General features: G+C 36.6%; 1 protein-coding gene and 1 long non-coding RNA gene across 9 annotated transcripts in view; both read right to left on the bottom strand.

Annotated features, from left to right (window-relative positions):
- Positions 1 to 12000, bottom strand: part of ppp3cb (protein phosphatase 3, catalytic subunit, beta isozyme) — a 103381-nt gene that overhangs the window by 71651 nt on the left and 19730 nt on the right.
- On the bottom strand, positions 3948 to 10775 carry LOC147833851 (uncharacterized). The gene is made up of 2 exons (XR_015507194.1): positions 7022 to 10775; positions 3948 to 6512 (listed from the first exon to the last, which is right to left on the bottom strand). It is a non-coding gene; the product is annotated as an uncharacterized LOC147833851 (long non-coding RNA).

Here is a 12000-nt window from a genome sequence, read left to right on the forward strand (position 1 = left end):
AGGAATAGTTCACCCAAAAGAAACATTTTTATCATAATTCACTCACTCTTAACTTGTTCCAAACCAGCTGTATTGTGTTGAACACAAAAGATGATATGTTTCAGCCATTGACGTCCATAGAACTTTAATTTTTTTTACTATAGTTGTTAATAGCAACTGATTTCCTACATTCTTCGAAATATCTCCTTTTACGTTCAACAAAAAAAAAAACACACAAAGTTAAATCTGGTTTAGAACAAGTGAAGTAGGTTTTCATTTTGTGGTGAACTATCCCTTTAGTATTGCGCTAGTTCAGTAAAATCACCTACAGATGTCTTAAAACAAATATTAAAACCCGTGTATGTGTTTAACCATGCTTGAAAATGCTTTCAGGTTCTCAAAGACTTTCACAACACGTTGAGCTAACATTTAATGGTCCATGAAAAGAGTCACTAATGAAGCATCTATGTATATACATCTATGTTGCAATAATAGCTAACCTTTGTGTTTCAAAAATGGCTGCCCTTTCATTTACAGTACATGCACTTACAGTTTACGTAGCCAGGAAGGTACTGAATAATATAAGGTGATACAGCAAGTGCATGTTATGTACAGTACACGCAGAACAGAACTGTAAAATAAAATGCTAGTGGGAAAAAAGAAGAAAAAAAAAACATCTAATTTGATGAAAAGACCTGGGAGACTAACCAAAACCAACTGAGACTGAGACCCTGATTAACATCTCTACATGTGTTATTATTCCTGCAGAGGTCTTTTCCTTTTCTTCCACCCTTATAATCAGCAAGCTACAAAATCTTTCCTGCTGGAGCCACGTCATCCTCAATTTCAGACCTTTTTTAACGCTGATGATTCTTCCTGCCAATAGAAGTACAGTATGAGCAATGTTGAGTTGGCTCAAAATACAGTTGGATTATACTGGGAATCTTTAAGATTATTTTAAGAAATTAACAGTTTTATGAAGCAAGAACACATCAGATGCATTAGTTAAAGAAAAAGTATTACTTACCCCTTGTGCACCATTCACTTTTGTCATATTAGGGATGAAAACATCCACTGAATTAAACTGCAGTAAAAATGCATTAGATAAATGTTTTTATTTTTTATTTCTTTTGCATAAATCAGCTAATCTACCTCAGTCCTGATCAAAACTACTAAATTGTTTAGAAAATTACAGGATTTTAACTCTTTAATTGACAAATTCATAAATGATGTCACTGATTTGGTGAAAAAAAAATAACACACAAAATGACATTTTCAATATAAAAAGTAATTGTGAACTGAATTTGTTTTTTTAATTGTCTTGGACAAGTATATTAATAAAAACATTTTTAAATTTTCATTTTGTCTCCCTAATTATGGTGGCTTGAGAAAGCCAACACACTGTTATACTACATAAACTTAATATTCTTTTACTTCTTCTCCTGAGACTAATTTCTATATGCATCTCCTCCTAGACCGTTCATACTCACGTTTTTACTAACCATTCATACTAACGCAGGGGGAACATGCAAACTCCACACAGAAACCCAACTAAGCTGAGGCTCGAACCTGCGACCCAGCTACCTTCTTGTTGTAAGGCGACAGCACTACCTACTGCGCCACTGCTTCACCCGAGATCCTGCTGTCTTGCTGAAAAATTATTTGTGGATTTATCGCCTTTAAGTGTAGGAAGATGAAAGTAAATAAACTGTAAATATATACTTTTAACATTACATTTTTTTTAAATGCTATAGAGCCCCGTACCTGGAATTGCTTAGGGCCCCCAAAGTCCACCCCTGCTCATACTACAACCACCAAACTTATTCCAAACCTCCAAACTGGTCTGACTTGTGTAGCTATATCTTTCCCAACTGATCCAAATTACATTTTTTCAAAACCGACCTGGAAAATTAAGAAAAGTCCCATTGATTTAACACAGTGGTCACCAAACTTGTTCCTGGAGGGCCGGTGTCCTGCAGATTTTAGCTCCAACCCTAATCAAACACACCTGAACAAGTTAATCAAGGTCCTACTGGGTATACTTGAAACATCCAGGCAGGTGTGTTGAGGCAAGTTGGAGCTAAACCCTGCAGGGACACCGGCCCTCCAGGGTCGAGATTGGTGACCCTTGACTTAACATTTGACCAAATTTTGTGAGCTCATAACTTTGTGCCAGACTGTCATGCAGACTTAAGGTTACGCTCCTTTAACTCAGACTACCAATCTGCCAATTACTGATGAGCCACACCCTAGCAACCACTTACGGCACCCTAGCTACTGTTCCATACACTTTCATTGTAAAAAAAACTGCCATTGACAACACATTGGACATACTAACAACATACCATTTTATCCTAGCAATATACAAATCCATACTAGAAACATGCCAACATATGTACTTATCTATGCCTACTGTATTCTTAAAACTACTTCAGTTATTTAACTTTGAAACTACTTTAAACTTTCAGACGAGGCTTTTCAAGCCACCATAAAGGTTGCCCACGAACTTTATTTTTCTAGTTTACTGTTGGTGGCTGGTTTTGCCCCATTTACTTCCATTATAACCACATTTGATAGTGCATAAAAACACAGTCTTTGTTTTTGTTTACTCCATGTAGCTCTGTGAGCTAAGGTGCACATTTCCATTTTCTCAGACACATCAAGGTAAGCACGCAAAGGTCATTCTTACACTATTACACACATACACACACCACAATTTGCTGTTATACTCCATAAAACAAATGCAGAAACTAAGCTTTTTAAGGCCTATCTAAAGGGTTAATGGTGCCAACTGATGATCAACAGTAAAAATTACAAATTTTACCACTTCCCAACAGGAAAACCATTAAAAATCCATGATTATATGGTGTAATGGCAATCCAAAAAATGCGGTTATAATGGAAACCAATGGGGCAAAACCAGCCACCAACAGTAAATTAGGGAGAAAAAAACAATCAAAAACATTGCATCAAAGGCAATGTTTCTACTAACTGTCAACATAGCCGAGACTGTGATAAATGGTAAAAACACCAGTCCACAATTTTTTTTATACTAAAAATAAGTAATTTATTTTATTTTTTTCACCAAATCAGTGACATCGTTTATGAATTTAGCAATTAAAGAGCTAAAAATCCTGTCATTTTCTAAGAAATTTAATAGTTTTGCTCAGGACTGAGGTTGATTAACAGATTTATGGAGAAAAATTGCTAAAAATATTTATCTGATGCATTTTTACAGCAGTTTAATTTAGTCAATGTTTTCATCCCAAACATAACAAAAGGGTAGTCAATTTGTCCAGAGCATATTGTTGAGCTTTTTTTTTTATTCAAAGTATTTTCATAAAATATGTTTCAAAATAAGATTTGTCACAAAAATCATTCAGCTAGCTAAAACCGAGTGACAGTAATAGCCAAATTAAAACTCAAAATCATCCCCGAGTAGAAGACAACATCCCCAACAGTACATAAGAGTTAAATATATTTATTTGTCCAAACTGATTTACAGTTAATAAATAATAAATCAGCAAATAAGCACATTAGAATATTCATTCACTCATTTTCTTTTTAGCCTAGTCCCTTTTTACTAGAATATATAATGTTAAAAATAATGACGCTTAAATTCATTACTAATTCAGATTAATAATGGTCAAAACGTTGAACTTAAGATGTAGACATCATCTGAAAGCTGAATCAATAAGCTTTGTATTGATGTATAGATTGTTAGCATAGGACAATATTTGGATTGTCTGAAATCTAAGAGGAATTTAATCTAAAATATAAGAAAGTTTTCCTAATTAAGTTCTTAGCAATGCATATTACTAATCAAAAATTTAGGCTAGATGTATTTATGATCTTTACTTAATATACTAATGATTGTTGGCATTAAAAAATCTATAATTGTGACATACAACATATAGTTAGCTATTCCTACAAATATACCAGAGGAACTTAAGACTAAGTGCTCATATATTATGACTGAATGTGTTTTCTTTAATTATAATAATATTTCACAATGCTTCTTATTGCAGTCTTCCTTTATAAAAGCATTTAAAGATGACTAATTATGCAAAAAACAATTTTTATAAAGGGTTTTAACACATTTGTGTAGCAGCAGTGTGTGAATATAGCCAGCATCTATTGTAAACATTAATTAATTCGATTTTGTCTGCAGAAACACTGTGATTGACATTCTTCTTATGAATAGGAAGGGGAAAGCCCTGATCATTAGTGATATTCTCACCAAGGCATAGGTGTTTATAGCTCCTCCCCTGGCTGAGAGCACAATCACATTTGAATTTAAAGAGACAGTCACCAAAACAGCACAATTTTGTTAAAATCCTAAATGGCCAGTTTCAAATAGTTTAAAAAAATAACATTGTGTAAAAAGGGGCATAATAGTTCAGCTTTAAAAAACAAAACAAAACAAAAAACAATAGTGTATTTATGGTAACACTGTAGTTTAGGTGATCACAATTAATGCTATTATAACTACAGGCTAATACTTGCCTATTATTAAGATATTAACTGTTTATTAGTAGTTATAAAATATGATCTTATTCTGCATCCCTAATCCTACCCAAAACCTAAAACCAACATCTACCTTATTAACTATTAATAAACAGCTAATTAGTAGTTAATTAAGCAAGTGGTGTTAGTTAATGGTTTGTTAATTCCTTGAATTGTGACCTAAACTAAAGTGTTACCCTATTTACTTGCAAACAAAAATCTCTTCTTTATTGCAAAGCCATTTAGCCTTACATAATATGTGACAACACTGGTTTACTGCAAGCAAGTGATGTGATACAACAAACCCAACAAAGCATTATAATCAATAATACTGTCTACACTGAGTTATAGTTGTTGCTCATGAACTGCAGTGAGGCAGAAATCTGATATATGACAATAAGCAAATCACATACATATAGCATACAGGTACTTTTGGATTTTAGTTGTCAGAATTATTGCCCCCCTGAATTATTAACCCCCCGTTTATTTATTCCCCAATTTCTGTTTAACAGAGAGAATATTTTTTTCAATACATTTCTAAACATAATAGTTTAAACAACTCATTTCTAATAACTGATTTATTTTATCTTTGCCATGATGACAGTAATTAATATTTGACTAGATATTTTTCAAGACAGCTTAAAGTGACATTTAAAGGCTTAACTAGGTTAATTAGGTTAACTAGGAAGGTTAGGTGAATTAGGCTAGTTATTTTATAATGATGGTTTGTTCTGTAAACTATCGGAAAAAAATTGTAGCTTAAATGGCTAATAATTTTGTCTTTAAAATGGTGTTTTAAAAATTAAAAGCTGCTTTTATTCTAGCTGAAATAAAACAAATAAGACTTTTACCAGAAAAAAAATATATTATCAGACATAGTGTGAAAATGTCCTTGCTCTGTTAAACTTCTTTTGGGAAATATTTATAAAAGAAAAAAAAATCAAAGGGGGGCTAATAATTCTGACTTCAACTGAATATAAAAATAAATGTTGTATATGTACGTAAATACATGCAAATTCAATTTCAAAATTCTATTTTCAACCATTATAATTACAAATATGTCCATATATGTTTAAATACATGTGATATAACTGTATATACATGTTCTTATGACCATATATCAGTTTTGCATGGAAACTTAAGTAAGTGACATGTTGCTTATTCTTTATGAATTTTACAAAGATTACTCTTCATTGATTTGTTTTATGATGATTAGGTGAAATCACATTAAGAACTACTGCATGGACCAAAAATACCAATAAACATGAGTAATATTCTTAATTAGACAACATGCGAGCATTAAATTGTGTACTTCACAACAAATGCTCATTGAAAATATGTTCTTCGGCCTATATTTTCTTATCCATCCATCCATCTATCTATCTATTGTTTTCTTTAATGTAATAAGTTAAACTCTTCTCTGATGCGGTAGGTTTATGTTCCTGCGCTGTCGTTGCCTAGTAACTCACAGTAAACAATTTGGCGCTTGTGCTTTCAAAATAAACATCCCACATACATAGTAAGTGAAATATACAAAAATTATTGCTGTTGTATAACTAGAAAATGTTTGGCTTATCAAATGCATCCTAATGTGTGCATATTCATGATTTCAGAGCTTTTTTTATGATCTCAGAGCTGCATATAAGTCGTGTTCTCTTGATGATTTAGCTGCTCGTCAGGTCTGGATAAATGACCTAAAGTAGGCATACATGGAAATGAGAAGGGCATGGCCCATGAGTCTTGTCACATTTTGTCTTCTAATTGTCCCATTGGGCTCTACACTTGTGGATTTTACGTGAAAACAAGCAAACAATGGTGTCTGAGGCTCACAGTATGTCAATTTCCATATACTGATATTTTATTGGTCTACTATGCCTTGGTACACCAACATTTTCATTATAGGGCACCTTTAATATCTAAATAGAAGCCTCAAATGTAAATATCACATGACAACATGACGTCTTTTATGAGAACGATCAGAATGACCACTATGGTAATTCTAGTAGTTATAGAAAGCTGATAGTTCTACTGTTAAAGGGCACATATGGTGAAAAATCTACTTTTCAAGCTGTTTGGACAGAAGTGTGTAGGTGTAGTGTATAGACCATCATATTGGGGTGATATAAACACACCCAGTCCTTTTTTTTTCAATTTAACAACATAAAAACGGTGGACCAATTGGATCGGTTTTGAGACCGAACGCAACTTGGCGTAGGAGTGAACCAAAGGAACACCCTTGCTCTATTTTTTGATGTAAGGCTCATTGGGCTCAACACGAGACCCTTCATTGTCTTCCTGCGAATGAGCAACAGAGATTTTACATTTAGCTGCCATTTGCCCTGAACACGCAGTGAATGCAACGTATTGAGATTCGGGCCATTAAAATAAGCTGATCCACCTTTCAGCACTCTGTCCAAAAACTCTCGATTGATCTCAGTTGGCAGATCAACATTCACCACATGATCGCTCTCATCGGCGCCATGTTTGTGACTTTAGGTGGGTTTGCAAACCTGTGTACTTTTCATTGGTCATTAAACTTCAGGCGTTTGCATTTTCCTCAAATCACAGAAGCTCCCTGTCATCTCAACTAGGTGCAGCTGGAAAGTCTGAGCACGTTGCCCTGCATGCGCGTCCCTCCATTGGATATAACGAACTTGCCTTAGCTATAGCCTCAGCCAAAATTTATCCATTGTGCGTGGTTATTATTATCTTCTCAGTGTACAAGCTCGGAACTTTAAACTGGCGCACACTTTGTGTAGTCGCCGCAGTTGTGTTCCGTGCAGAAACACAGTGTTGAGAAGCCTTTACGATTAGTTAACCGTGATGAATTAAATTGCGGTTAATAGTGAAACTGGTTATTCGTTGCATCCCTATATGGATGACACAAGCATCATAACATAGCAGCTTTAAAACTATACAACGACACAAATTAATTTTGTAACTACCACTCTGACACATAAGCACAATAGGAATATTGCAACTCAAGCTAATTCTGGAAACGTAGCCCCGCGGACGTTTCTGGAGACTGCGATTTACGTGGCTGGAGGTACGTATGTCCGCGTTTAGTTTTTTTTCGAGCAAGCGCTATGGGGCGGTGTGACACCGCTCCTCCTCTTCGCGTTCGCCGGCTGACGGCTCACCTCTGGGTGGAGGGCTTTCCTGCTGCAACCAGTTTGTCTCCCTAGCTCGCAGTGTTACATCGGCGGGGCGGAGGCCTGTAGGAGGAGGAGCCAGCCACAGGGACGACCGGGATCGAGTCCAGGGAAGAGCAGTTCCAGAAATCAGGTACAATGAAATACAGAATCCAAAAAATAAGGGCGAGAACGCAGCAAGATCCGAAAACGCAGTTGAAATCAAAGACAAGGGCTTTTGCTTTTTTTTCTGGGCGGCTTTTGCAAATCGTTGCTTGGGTTTAGGGAAGGAGGAGGAGGAGGAAGAGGAGGGCGGCTGGGGCGGCCGATTGGTCGGCCGCCCGGTCGATCGTTCAGTCGTACAGCCAGTCAGTCGGACAGGCGGTCGCTCCACAGCGGCTTCCGGCGGCTTTTCATGTGAGAACAGCGCAGGCGCAAACGGCTTGTGCTCCCGATTTGCGAAAACAAAAACTGCTCGAATACGTACCGCCTGGGACGAATTTCGCGGTCTGCAGAAATGTCCGCGAGGCTACGTTTCCACAATGAGCCCGGGTTGGAATATTGATTCCTCAACAGTAGTCTCTGTGTCCGAGTCATACATGTACGGCTGAATGCTGGTCCTCTCACTCATGTATCTTCTGTCTGCCTGTCTGTTGCCATACACAAAGCGAGGGAGCTCTTAGCTCCGCCACCTTGTTAAGTTGGGCGGGAAGTCGAAACTAATTTTCATGTAAATCAACACACCCCTAAAACAACGACCTGTGTACACGCCCCCAAAATGACACTTTTTAACACATTATAATAAAAAATCTGAATAGTGATTTGAACTGACCCTAAACTGACACACTCAGAAGAACCATAATATAAAATTTAAAAAGGGGTAAAATACATGCCCTTTAATGACCACTTAGACAGTTTATCCAAAAATTAAAACGATGCCTTAATAGACCACACATATTACTTTCTTTTGTGAAGAATAATAAGCTACTTTTAATAGAAGAAAAAAGTTTCTTTCCAGACTTGGAGAGTGAGTAAATTATGACGAATTCTCAATGAGGAAACTTTCAAACCTGAATTCACAGGTACATTAAGTGTGATTCAGGCGCAGTGACTTCCGCAGAAGCACACATCCTAATGAGGTCGTACTGGATTCGCAGTGAACTCACTGTACAATACAACACTGCCGCTGCAGAAATTATTGGTGGCAAGCTCACTACTGGCTTCGGAGGTGGGGAAGTAGGGCAGAGACTTGTGGTGTCAAAACAACAAACTTGCGAGATACAACTGTAGCAGGAGAAGACCATCAGACACCCACAGTGCCATTCCAGAAGCACTTCCAGTGTGATAACTGCAACATCCTGTAATTAAACCACTGACAATCCCAAATACATCTCACACAACCATGGGACGGCTCTGTTGCAGCCTCTGGGGCCTAAAAAAAACGATTGAAGACACATTTTGCTGCGTGTCAGACAGAAGCGTTGTGCTGTTACTACAGGCGGGCTTCAAAAACACGTCCTCCAACAAACCCAGAATCAGCCGCAGAGACTGAAGGAATGGGAACATGGGGGAAGCTAAGTGAAGGGATGGATATGAGGAAGGGAGAGAGACTCATTGATTAGCGCCTGACCCAGATTGGGAGAAGGTATAACAGCATCACGCGGAGGGATTTTTACAAGCGCCGTTTGATGTTGCACAATTAATGCACGCTTCACACATGAAGGGGCCATCTGCATGTGCACAAAATCTGGAGGAGGGACTTTGAGATGGCAAATGAACCAATCAGTGGAGTGAACCCGTTTGACTGACAGACCCGAAGCGAGCAGCAATTGAGCTCGTCCAGTCAGGCGGCAGCAAATGCGGGATAAAAAGTAGAGAGATCCGTTCTACTGGATTTCTGGATCACACAAGCGTTCCTGCTTTCGCTTGGCCTCATTAGGTCCCAGCTCTGCGCCATCCACTGTGTCCTCTGCGCTCTAAACTCACAGTCAAAGTATTTATGTTAAAGAGGCTAAATTTAGTCCCGCTCATTCTTTCGCTCTTCCACTCTTCCTCGGAGCTTCACCTTTAGTCTGTTTTCAAAACAGATTTGCGGACAGGTATCTATCTGTATGTGTTTGGCATGTTATTTTTAACCCCACTCCACTTCCTGTGTTACGAACTAATGATTTCGAATATCCTACCATTTCTCTGCCAGCCTACCCAGACTCCGTCCTCATCCAAGTCTAGTGTCAGTGTAAGAAACAAACTCTCCAAAAAATGAACAATCTGTCATTATTTGCTTACTCGGATGTGGTAGTGAACCTGAATGTTGTTGTGTATTTGTCTGGCAAACGCGTAAGGTGACATTCTGAAAAACGTTCACGCTGCCTTGAAGTTTTTTCTTTTAATTAACTGCAATTTTTTGATACAATTATTTTGGCCTATTGTTTATGTTGTTGTTGTATAATCATACTTATTTAAAGTCACAAAATGTGGATCCTCCTATACACATATCTAGCTATACTGTAAAAATTATAATAATATTTTAGTAAAGAAAAGGAATTTAAGTAACATAATACACTGTAAAAGTGCTGGGTTCCACACAATTCCTTTATGCTGTCCCAACACAAATCGATTAAGTTAACTTAATCATTTTTACAAATTTAAGTTGATTGAACATAGAAAATTAAGTTGTCCCCCTCAAAAAAAAAAAACAAAAAAAAAACAACAACGTAAGAATTGTGTTTTTTCCTTCGGCTTAGTCCCTTTATTCATCAAGGGTAGCCACAGCGGAATGAACCGCCAACTTATCTAGCATATGTTTCATACAGAGGATGCTCTTTTAGCTGCAACTCAGTACTGGGAAACACCCATACACTTATATACACATACGGCCAATAAAGTTTAATCAATTCACCTGTACTGATTGTCATTGGACTGTGGGGTAAAGCAGAGCACCCTGAGGGAACCCATGTTAACATGGGAAAAGCACGCAAACATGCTAAACACTGAGCCACCTTGCCGCCCTGTGTTATTTTAACTGATTTTAAATAAGTAGTTTGAACAAGCAGCAAAAGTCATTTTTGGGAGTAATCTAACAACTGTAAGGTCAAATTAAAAGTTGTAATGCTTGTATTTTGATGAAAAATATAGGAAGATGTTAAAGCCTCATTTTGTTGGCAACATCTGGACAGTCTGTGACCATAAATCTGTCACTACTGTCATTTATTTTACCACCATGCTGTGACAAACCTGTATGTTTGTGTTTCAAACACAAAAGGAGACATAAAAAAACATTCATACTCTATTTATGGAATAATAATATGATACGGCTGCACTTTCAGGCGGTGGGAGCTATTATGAAAATATGATAAAATATATTCATAATATGAAAATATAATAATTTTTTGAACTATTTATTTATGTAAAATACATGATTTTATGGCTCTATAATTTTTATTTATTAAATTTTTGCCATTGATTTGTGGTGATAAACCATGCACAGGTACATTTTCTGCATAGTTCAATAGTTTCTGTTTTATTGACAACAGTTAATAAAAGTCTAGATCTTATTATAACACACAGCACAAGTTTTGACAACCCTGAGGCATGATTTCAGTTTTATTTACATTACTCACAAAACCCCAGAACACTGTATAAAAGTGATTAGGTAACCCGTTGCCTTAAAAGTGACGAGTTGAAAACTTTACAAAGTAACTTGGACATGTTATATTGACTTATGAAGTTTTATAATTATGCACATGGTTCATTTAGTTAATCATTTAACTTACGTTTTTTAAGTATAGTCAACTAAACGGTTTAAAAACAACTTATTGTTTCAAAGTTAAGCCAAATTCCGTCGCATAATATCGGAAACAAAGTTCCTTGATTATTACGCCGGAATGAAAGTATAGTTCCTAGCCATATTGACCTAAAAAATAGCAACTTTTAATTTTCTGTCAATCTTAGTACATGATGTAATTACAGAAGAGTCAAGCTTTAGATAGGAAAATGATCAAACTCTTTGGTCATTTTTGAGCCGGATTTTAATAGTCTACACCGATTTAATTGTCTATGCTAAGCTAAACTAAGCTAAAAGTGCTTTCAACAGTACCAAATATCGGCTGAATAGATTCAAACAATGGTTAAGCAGTTTAAGGGCTCTATTTTAACGATCTAGGCACAAAGTCTAAAAGTATTAAGGGTGTGTCCGAATCCAATTCTACTATTCTAAGGACAGAATAATACGCTTTGCGCCCTGGCTCATGGTCTAGCAGGGTTGCGCTTATTCTTTTAATGAGTTATGGGTGTGTTTTGAGTCTTGACTCCGATTCCCTTTAAGAGTCAGTTGCAATGCGCCTTTGTTCATTTGCTATTTACATTGTGGACTTTGTAAGTGGAAA

Source organism: Danio rerio, chromosome 14 (genome assembly GCF_052040795.2).
Source record: "Danio rerio strain M-AB ecotype USA chromosome 14, GRCz13ab, whole genome shotgun sequence".
NCBI classification, from domain to species: Eukaryota; Metazoa; Chordata; class Actinopteri; order Cypriniformes; family Danionidae; genus Danio; species Danio rerio.